Genomic DNA, 10,360 nt, shown 5'->3' with positions numbered 1-10,360 from the left:
TGAGCTCATGGGCTTCAAGCGAATCACTGTCTGAAGACATGAAGAGTTTCTTGTCTTTAAACCCTCATCTTTGTTATTGCACAGTATTCTGTGCGTGCAGTGAGGAAGTATGCCTGAAAAATTGTGCTGGATACTATGCCATAAAGATGTGTGCATGTAATCATTCAAACACTGTGGATAATAAATCCAAAAATCCTGTGTGGATTTTACCATAGCTTGGGTTTCTTTTCAATTGATCACTTCGAATTTTGTGTCGCACTGTACTTGACATCTGCGCAAATATTTTTGTAGTGTTGGAAAAGATTGATTTCGTTTATTTTTTTGTCGTAATTTTTTTATATTACAGGTTTAACTTGATGTTAGTTCATCTGGGCCTAATACAACAAAAATGATAGCATAAAGATGATGCATTGGGTTAAACTGCCTGTTGGTGGCTAAATAAGACTGTATATGTATATACAGTAAGAAGAATGTGCAGAATACTTATATAGGATTATCTACTTGAACACTCATTCTTGTTGTCTGTCTTCAAATTGTCTCACAATTGACCTTGTTTTGATAGTTCAATGAATGAATCACAATTGTAGTAAGATGGTAAAACTCTTAGGGCAGTGTTCGCAAACTTTATCAAGAGCTTCTTTCTGCTATTTTGTGCTTGTGTGAATATATGTCAAAAGTGGCATATAAGAAGAGTTACTGCTAGGCTGGTGGTGGTTACCAGTGGCGTGTAAAATATGTCTAATCTTTATTTCTAGATAGTGGTTTTTGATTGTTTTTAGATCGTTTTCTTGATCTCTTTTAAGAAATACATTTCTGTGACATTGGGAATTGAAAAGACTTGCATATCTTTAGAGAGAGTGGAAACATGCTCATGTTTAACCAAGGGCTGCAAATACATCACCTGTTCAGAGAAGGTACATACTAGCAATACTTCTGCACCAAAGTTTAACAATGTGAAGGACGGGGGAGAAAGAGCCAAGTCCAACTTTTCCATATTTCTTCATAAGTCTTCATACTGAAAAAAAACATAAAGCATATGGTCTGGTGGTGCGTTTGATACATCATAGTCATACTTTTTCATACTTTATATTCAGTGTGCCAAAACATGTTCATCATTACCATCACTTTTCCATTATCACATGCCGCTGTTACTTCTCAACACCTTCAACACAAAGATGCTGAGTTTTCTTGGACTACATTAATATCTGATTCACTTTTGTTTGTAATGAGTCTTTGTTCATCATTGAAAGTGTGTGTACTGACAGTATCTCGTGATTGTTCCTTTTGATTTTGGCTGAGTTGTCAGTCCTCCATACTCCATTAAAATCAACTTTTTATACCTCAGTTTCCATTTTTTTATTATTGCTTGTCAAGGAAAGCATTATTATTGTTGTTTGAACTTGGTGAATGATTATCTAGTGGATAATAAACATGAAGAATTGTATACACATACATTGAAGGAAGGACAAAATCCTTAAAGGAGAGTCTTTTGACTTGAATTGTGTAAGCACAATTCACATTTTTTGTTTGTAATTTTTTTAAATCTTATATATGCATCGAAGCTCAATATAAACACATTTTCTGAATTTGAAGAATGATGCATGAAGACCAAATACTGGGAAAGTCATTTTTTTTGTGTTTCACTACATAAAGGTTTATCAGCAATATCATGGGGATGCAAAAACATATTAAAATGTTGGTACCAGTCAAATATAAAAATATTCAGGGCTGGATATTATGATCAATCTGTGTAAGTTTACATCATCTAAAAAAGAAAAAGTGACATTTTAATATTAATACAATGGAATCGGTTTTGTTCTTCACATTTTTCAAACTCTTAAAACTGTTTATGTCCAGATTTAAATTAGATTTTGAATCCCAGAGTTTTGGACCCCACTGTGTGTGTTGAACATTTGTATGAATATGAAGTTCTATATGCCAGCGCATCTTCCATTATTGTTTGAGACAGATTATGTCTACAATGGCAAAAGTGCTAGAATCTCTTTAAGACCTAAAACTGATGACATACTTGAGCCAGTTTGCATGATTTTCTTCACCGTCCGGTAAACAGAGCCTCCTACAAACAGTGCTTGAATATTAAAATTGAGCCCTTCTCTTTACCTGAGGCTGTTAAACAGCAGGTCTGAGACTCCAGTCATGGAGAGCTCATGGCTTATCCTTTATCTCAAGGCCAGTGCTGGTTTGAAATTGTAATACCACCAATATTTTGTGATGTAAATTTCACGCTTTTATAATGTTGCCATTGCCAACATGTAATACAAGAAGACAGCCTGAAGATGTTTATGGTTTCAGCGCATTTCATTGATTGCTCTCTGAGGTGCTGTTTGAATTAAAAGGATGTCGTTCTGTGCCCCGTTCTTATTAATACATATTCGGAGGAAGAATAAGGAAGTTCTGCCTGTTTACTGACAATGATGCAACATTGCTAAAAAATACTTTCAGTAGCTGTTTCAGATGCTGCATGACAATGCAGCCCTCAATTTCCTCCTGCAAGGAAATTCATAATCAGAAGATACATTTAGTATTTGAGGTTGTTCCTCATTGACTACATTTTTTATGCACACATAAAATGTAATAATTTATATTATAGAGCTTTTTTATTTACAGTTACATTTATCACATGTCACTTTTACTAATATACAGCATGGCTGTTATGAATATAAAATCTGCCTTTGTGCATTTCTAGTTTAACGCCATCTGATACTGAATTGACCGGGGTATTTAATTTATTATTATGAGTTTACAGTGCAAAAACAATCATAGCTGAACTGAATCGCGAGTCCCTATAATCAAAAAGAAACATGAATGTAAAAAGCTACACATAATCACTATTATTTTAGACATGCACACAGTTCATTTATTAGACATACTCCCTAAGGCTTAAGACTAGTCCCAGACTAAAATGCATGTTTGAGTTGTTTCCACTGAAATCAACTTGGACTGACATATCTCTATTGTTTTGTCTCAAGATGCACATCAGTTTTTTTTCGAAGGCACGTTTAAAAAAGCTACTTAAATGTCCTAATTGAACTAAGGCCTAATCCTGGCTTAATCTAGGCCCTGTCTGTGAAACTGGGCCATTCATTTCTAAACCTTTTAATACGTCAAAGATATAGGAAAAACCAAAGAGTGTTAGACTGACCTGTGAAAGTTCCTCTGTTTAATGAAAATCTGGGCTGATTGTGTTCGGCCTGATAAATGTCTGTGCTTATGCAAAACAGCTTCAGTTCTTTTCCAACCATATTACTCAGAAGAATCACAATTTTTGGCACAGAAAGTGGTGATATGTAGTCTTACAAGATAGATGGGAAGTTAAGCCCAATTTTCCTGCAGGGAGTAGACAATGAGTCATTGGACCAGATGTAGGACCAGCTGAGAGATGGAGACAGCGCATTACCCACCCTTCGTTTCGATAAACCTCCTTTTGATGGCGAGAGGATGCAAAAATACCACACTTGGAGCGTTGTCACGCCGCTTATCTCTAGCTCTGAACAAAAGGCAGCATTCCGTACATGTTCCCTGGTGAGGGTGTTTCCTGTGGAGGGGAAATGCCTGGATGGATCATGGAAGTCAGTTGGGGATTGGCTTACAGAACGCTTCCTCTACGCAACCTTATCAGTGTTTTTTGTTTAATACCATGTCCATCCTCCCACTCATAGAGATGAACAATAAACGGGTTTATGTCAAAGGGTGACGGAGTGCTGCAAAATAGCCATCAAACCGCTTTGTTTGGGGCATGTTTTCCCTCCTTGTGTGAAAACAGATTTCCAGATTGAACAAAAGATACCTGAGAGACAATTTACAAAATATCTTCTTTTGTGTTCCACAGAAGAAAGTCAGTCATATAGGCCTGGAATGAATGGGGGTGAGTCAATGCCAATATCGTAGTAACACGTATGCTAATAAGCATCTTGTTAATATTGAGAATTGGACCCTCAACTAAAGTGTTACCAAATAAACAAAAACAAAGACACTAACATAAATGTCCCAGGCCTGGTCCTCTCTCATCCTTCTCTGTCGTCACTCCTTTTATCCTTCCGGAGCTCCTCCGTGAGACCTGAGACCGGTGTGGTGTGCGGCGCAGTTGACGGCCATTAACACTCGCACCACCGGCCTCGCTCCGTTCCCATGGCTCTCGCTTGCCACAGTATAGAATATTTATAATATTTATATCCATTTTGTCAGAAAACATTGCTAATTTTGAATGGTGTTAGCTGAGAAGGATGCTTTTTGCAGTTACAACAACAACCAACATATAACTGCAATTGCTAACCAGCTAAACCTTGACCAAGTGGGTCCAAACTGTCAACCTCTCCATAAGCAAAACCAAAATGCTTTACACTTCTTAAGACAAATGAATAAAATATAGCAAACTTGTCATCATATTAGGTACCTTCCTTAGTGTCTCCCCTCAACCTTAAAAGAAGCCTGTTTCTGCAGTTTGATTCTTGGCCCGAGATAGGCTGGAGTTGTCAAGCAGAGTTTGGAGGTTAGACTTAACACAGGGAGTCAGTGTCCTCTAGCCATATAAGGTGAATCTTATTGCATAGTTTGTGATGAAGCAGACAACGATTTGGGGCAAAAAGCAAGAACAGAAGAAGATGGGGGGAAAATGACTTTGGTAACACTTTATTTTGATGGTCCCCTTTAGATATTCTTTTTACTATAAGTAACGTTGCACCTACATGTCAACTAACTCTTATTAGAGTATTGGTAGATGGTCTGCTTAATATCTGCTAACTCTTTATTTTAATGCGCCCCAACAGACATTCTACTGACTTTAAGTAACTTTGCAAGTACATGTCAACTTAATCTACTAACCCTAACCCCTTACTCTACTCACCATAACCTAACCCTAACAGTCTACTAATACTCAACTAATACTCTAATGAGAGTTAGTTGACATGCAGACTAGTTGACAGAAAGTATTAAGGGGACTATCAAAATAAAGTCTAACCGCAACTATTATTTGGAGCGTTCTTTTCATCAGGTGGGAAATTCAGATATTCTTATAAACTTGCAATGTACTAATTGTAGTGTACTAAAACTAAAAGTAATTGAGCAGCATCACTCAATTCGAGCCTAAATAAGTATTTTGATCAGTTTGGTTTACAAGCTAACTTCAGTTAAGATAACAAAGGCAAGCCATCATTATTGCTCAGTGTTAGGTTTGACAGTATACTCAGATAATGCAACTCATGCAAGGATAAGTGTGCAGTTAGGCTGATATAAGTAATTAGACTTGTGATTTTTGCCTACTGGTTGATAAAATGGTTGAAAACCCATATACTAACATAAGGTAGAGAATTTCGGCTCTACTAGTAAATAACTGCATAGCAACATGCTCAAAACCACCCTGAAAACCCTAGAGAATTGGACCCTCAACTAAAGTGTTACCAAATAAACAAAAACAAAGACACTAACATAAATGTCCCAGGCCTGGTCCTCTCTCATCCTTCTCTGTCGTCACTCCTTTTATCCTTCCGGAGCTCCTCCGTGAGACTTGAGACCGGTGTGGTGTGCGGCGCAGTTGACGGCCATTAACACTCGCACCACCGGCCTCACTCCGTTCTCATGGCTCTCGCTTGCCACAGTATAGAATATTTCTAATATTTATATCCATTTTGTCAGAAAACACTGCTAATTTTGAATGGTGTTAGCTGAGAAGGATGCTTTTTGCAGTTACAACAACAACCAACATCTAACTGCAATTGCTAACCAGCTAAACCTTGACCAAGTGGGTCCAAACTGTCAACCTCTCCATAAGCATAACAATACCGAAAAACCAAAATGCTTTACACTTTTTAAGACAAATGAATAAAATATAGCAAACTTGTCATCATATTAGGTACCTTCCTTAGTGTCTCCCCTCAACCTTAAAAGAAGCCTGTTTCTGCAGTTTGATTCTTGGCCCGAGATAGGCTGGAGTTGTCAAGCAGAGTTTGGAGGTTAGACTTAACACAGGGAGTCAGTGTCCTCTAGCCATATAAGGTGAATCTTATTGCATAGTTTGTGATGAAGCAGACAACGATTTGGGGCAAAAAGCAAGAACAGAAGAAGATGGGGGGAAAATGACTTTGGTAACACTTTATTTTGATGGTCCCCTTTAGATATTCTTTTTACTATAAGTAACGTTGCACCCACATGTCAACTAACTCTTATTAGAGTATTGGTAGATGGTCTGCTTAATATCTGCTAACTGTTTATTTTAATGCGCCCCAACAGACATTCTACTGACTTTAAGTAATTTTGCAAGTACATATCAACTTAATCTACTAACCCTAACCCCTTACTCTACTCACCATAACCTAACCCTAACAGTCTACTAATACTCAACTAATACTCTAATGAGAGTTAGTTAACATGCAGACTAGTTGACAGAAAGTATTAAGGGGACTATCAAAATAAAGTCTAACCGCAACTATTATTTGGAGCGTTCTTTTCATCAGGTGGGAAATTCAGATGATGGGATATTCTTATAAACTTGCAATGTACTAATTGTAGTGTACTAAAACTAAAAGTAATTGAGCAGCATCACTCAATTCGAGCCTAAATAAGTATTTTGATCAGTTTGGTTTACAAGCTAACTTCAGTTAAGATAACAAAGGCAAGCCATCATTATTGCTCATAGTGTTAGGTTTGACAGTATACTCAGATAATGCAACTCATGCAAGGATAAGTGTGCAGTTAGGCTGATATAAGTATAAGATTTTTGCCTACTGGTTGATAAAATGGTTGAAAACCCATATACTAACATAAGGTAGAGAATTTCGGCTCTACTAGTAAATAACTGCATAGCAACATGCTCAAAACCACCCTGAAAACCCTAGACACATGCTAAAAAAAACCCCACCCAGAGCACAATAGCAACTGCATAGCAACATGCTAAAGACCACAGAAGTTGTGTCCCAAAATGACGCACTATACGCTAATAATATGCGCTCAACCGTGTAGTGTGTGAATTTTATAAGGTTACTTATTTTGTCATTCAACATTGGAACCTAATACCCCCTCACCCTCTGCTTAGTAAGGAAAGCTGTGACAGTTGAGTGCACAAAGTTTCCAGCATTCCACACAACATTTTTGGGTTAATTAAGTGCATTATCAGGGTATTTTTCAGACTGAACACTACTCACACTATTTATGCAAAAAAAAAGCAAAGAATAGTGCAAAACACGAATTGGGATGCACCAACAGAACACCCTATAGCAATCAATCATACATGCTAAAAGCCATCCAGAACCCAATATAGCAAGTGCATAGCAACATACTAAAAAAAAAAACACTGAGAAAAACCTTGCATCCATGTAGCAACAATGGCATAGCAAACACCCGCAGTACCTCACATCTGTGACTTTTGAACAGGTAAGCACCATTGAGTGATTTTCTTCAAAATAGCTAGTTTTTATTACTTTATTTCTGCTTGAACTTTCTTTTTGGCCTAAAATCCTGATTTTGTAAATCAGATTTCCTTTTCAAATGCTGAGCCTGTATATTTCTTTATTGTGGTTATTTATCATCTTGTCTTACTTGCTGTACACTGTATAGGAATAATGATTCCTGCATTCAAAATAATTTTTCAAATATGAGCTGCATTTAATACAAGATGCAACAACAGTCTGAAGACTTTTATGAATATTTTATCTCACAATTACTTATGAACATAGCAACCTCATGTAGATGAATCTGTTTATGTGTCTTTGTAAAAAAAAAAAAAAAAAAAGTTAAAGTCAGCATGAAATGAAAATGTACGTTATTTTGTAAATTAATGTTATAGATTTGATTGTAAATTTATCCATGTGTTTCATTTGTCATGTTTAATCAAAATGTCATATACGGTGACATTTTTTATATAACTCCACCCTTATACAATCGACTGCAAGCACACATTCATTTTTAAGAGTTGTCCTGTCCTCGCGCCGGAAAACAAGTCATCAGAGAAGAGGCTAGGGCTGCGTCTGAAATCGCATGCTCTCTTGAGTAGGTAGGCTAGTTATTTTGAATAATGAATGACTCCACGGCCGCTAAAAAAGTATGTTCTACAGGGCCTTGTTATACACACACTTGCGGTCTTCCGACCCGGTCACATTAAATGTGTCTCTATAGCACACATTGTGTTTATCGTGCAATTTATACGCGGAAAAGAGTTTTTACGTTAATGATACGCACTGAAAATTAGTTTTTACGTTAATATGATATGCACTGTAAACCCCTTGGGTAGGATTAGTAGTGGTGTGTGGGGTACGTGTGTATTATACGTTTGGGTAGGATTAGTGGTGTGGGATGCGTGTGTATTACACAAATACCGGAAATACGTCATGTAAGTCGACAAGTGGTCAAGTGCAAAGACCGCAAGTGTGGTTATTTGGAAAGGCCCATAGAATGAGGTGTGTAGCATGAATGTAATACATCCACCATGTTGTCATTATTATGTGACCTACCAGCGTCAGTTGTGTCGCTTCACTGCCATTCATAAGTCCTCTCCCGTGGCCTCATGGGATAGTAAAGTGTCCATCGTATGCACACTTCAGAATCTCGCCGGAAGTAGTAGGCCATCCAGGTACTTTTTGAGTACTGTGAATTCGGACATACTTCTTTTGTCACATACTGTATTAAAGTATGCGATTTCGGATGCAACCCATGCGTGTTCGACTTGAAGCGGAGCTCCACAGACCAATCGGTGTATGTGCGAGAGCGATTAGAGAGCAGACAGCTCTGTATGCTTTCGAAACGCTCTCGCGGTTCTTTGATGTCATACACTGATAGGTCTGTGCAGCGCCGCTTCAAGTCGAACACACCTAGTACCAGGGCATATGAATTTGAATGATGTGCATGGATAACTAATAATAAATTCCATACAAAAATAAGAATTGTCAAATTTGATTTTGTTGTTACTTTAAGTGCATTCAAACATTTAATGCACACCGATAAGAGTGGTGGCTCTGGATTCAGCAGTCGTGCTGTGTTTGGGAATTGTACACAGAGGCCAGGTGACAGAGGTGTGCAGACAGCTACCGAGACGCAGGTGTAGGACTACTGCATCTGGCCTTGAGAGAAGAGTAAAGTCTGCCCATATCCCTCCCCCCTTCCTCGTTCAGTATACACCAACTCCAAAGTCATCATATACTCTCCTAATGCACAGACATCCCATGTTATTGAAACATCATGCAGATAGTCACATAGATATTTATGTCAATTTATTGAGGTTTACATTTGTCAAGAATCTGTGGCAGCTTATTAGATTATCAGCACAGACATTTCAGTCACCGCACATTTTAAAAGCAGAGAACAGATGCTCAAACACAAAGAGAAACCCTCATTGATGTATCAAAGCAGACAATGTGTTTTTTGAATGCAATCAGTGTTTATCCTAGTGTACCTGTCAAGGCTCCTTTCCTGCCTGGAGGCCATTTGCAAGCCACACTTCCACTTTCATCCCCCAGCTGCCGGGCGAGTGTGCAGCTAATCCCAAAAGACCGGCTGCAACGTCCCCGGGAAAATCACTGGGCTTACCTGATCCAGCACTGAATTAATCTCCTTCCCCTTTGGGAGGGGAACAAAGCACAGTTTGGTCCAGGAGGGATGGTGAGAGCGAGGGAGGTTCCATGCACGTCCTCAGTATAGCACAACGCTCACACCCCCTCCCAGCAGGTGCTGCTTGTGCCACCATGCATCACATCTCCAAAAAAAAAAAAAAAAAATGCTGCTTTTAGCCATTTTGCTCATATCTTTTTTTTTTTTTTTTTTTGTAGATGAAACTCACTCTTTAAGGTCCACAGGATGAGCAATTTTAGTTTACTGTGGTAAAATATGAAATTGTGAAGTCAGTGTGGTAAATTGATAAGAACTAGATCAAAATATTAATTACCTAATTCCTGCATTCCTTTTTCATCCCACGGCGCTACCATCATGGGATCAGCTCTCCTTGACAGTACAGAAGCTGCCGATACAGTTAGAGGAAATTAATGCTTTTATTCAGCAATGATGGCTTTAATTTAAAGGTGATAGTAAAGACTTTTACATTGTACAAATATTAAGCAGCACAACTGTTTTCAACATTGATAATTGATAATAATTTTTCAGCACCAAATCAGCATATTAGAATGATTTCTGAAGGATCATGTGACACTGAAGACTGGAGTAATGATGCTGAAAATTCAGCTTTGCCATCACAGGAATTAATTACATTGTAAATATATTAAAATAGAAAACAGTTATTTTACATTTCAACAATATTTCATAAAATTATTGTTTTTATTGTTTCTGATCAAATAAATGCACTCCTGGTGACATGACAAATCTGACTGATCCTAAACTTTTGAATGATGTAGGTGGTTTT

At 37.8% G+C, this 10,360-nt stretch overlaps 1 protein-coding gene across 7 annotated transcripts in view; it reads left to right on the top strand.

Moving 5' to 3' along the window:
- Positions 1-1,344, top strand: part of tbc1d4 (TBC1 domain family, member 4) — a 33,254-nt gene extending 31,910 nt beyond the window's left edge. For all 7 annotated transcript variants that reach the window (XM_084421194.1, XM_084421191.1, XM_084421189.1 and 4 more), the window contains one exon: positions 1-1,344. This exon is cut by the window's left edge and continues 663 nt beyond it. The gene's annotated coding sequence lies outside the window, so the exon portion shown is untranslated.
- The last annotated feature ends 9,016 nt before the right edge of the window (positions 1,345-10,360 follow it).

The sequence above is a fragment of the Rutilus rutilus genome (assembly GCF_951802725.1).
Source record: "Rutilus rutilus genome assembly, chromosome: 10".
NCBI classification, from domain to species: Eukaryota; Metazoa; Chordata; class Actinopteri; order Cypriniformes; family Leuciscidae; genus Rutilus; species Rutilus rutilus.
Note: the sequence above shows the minus strand (reverse complement) of the source record. Positions and strands in the feature narration are given on the sequence as shown.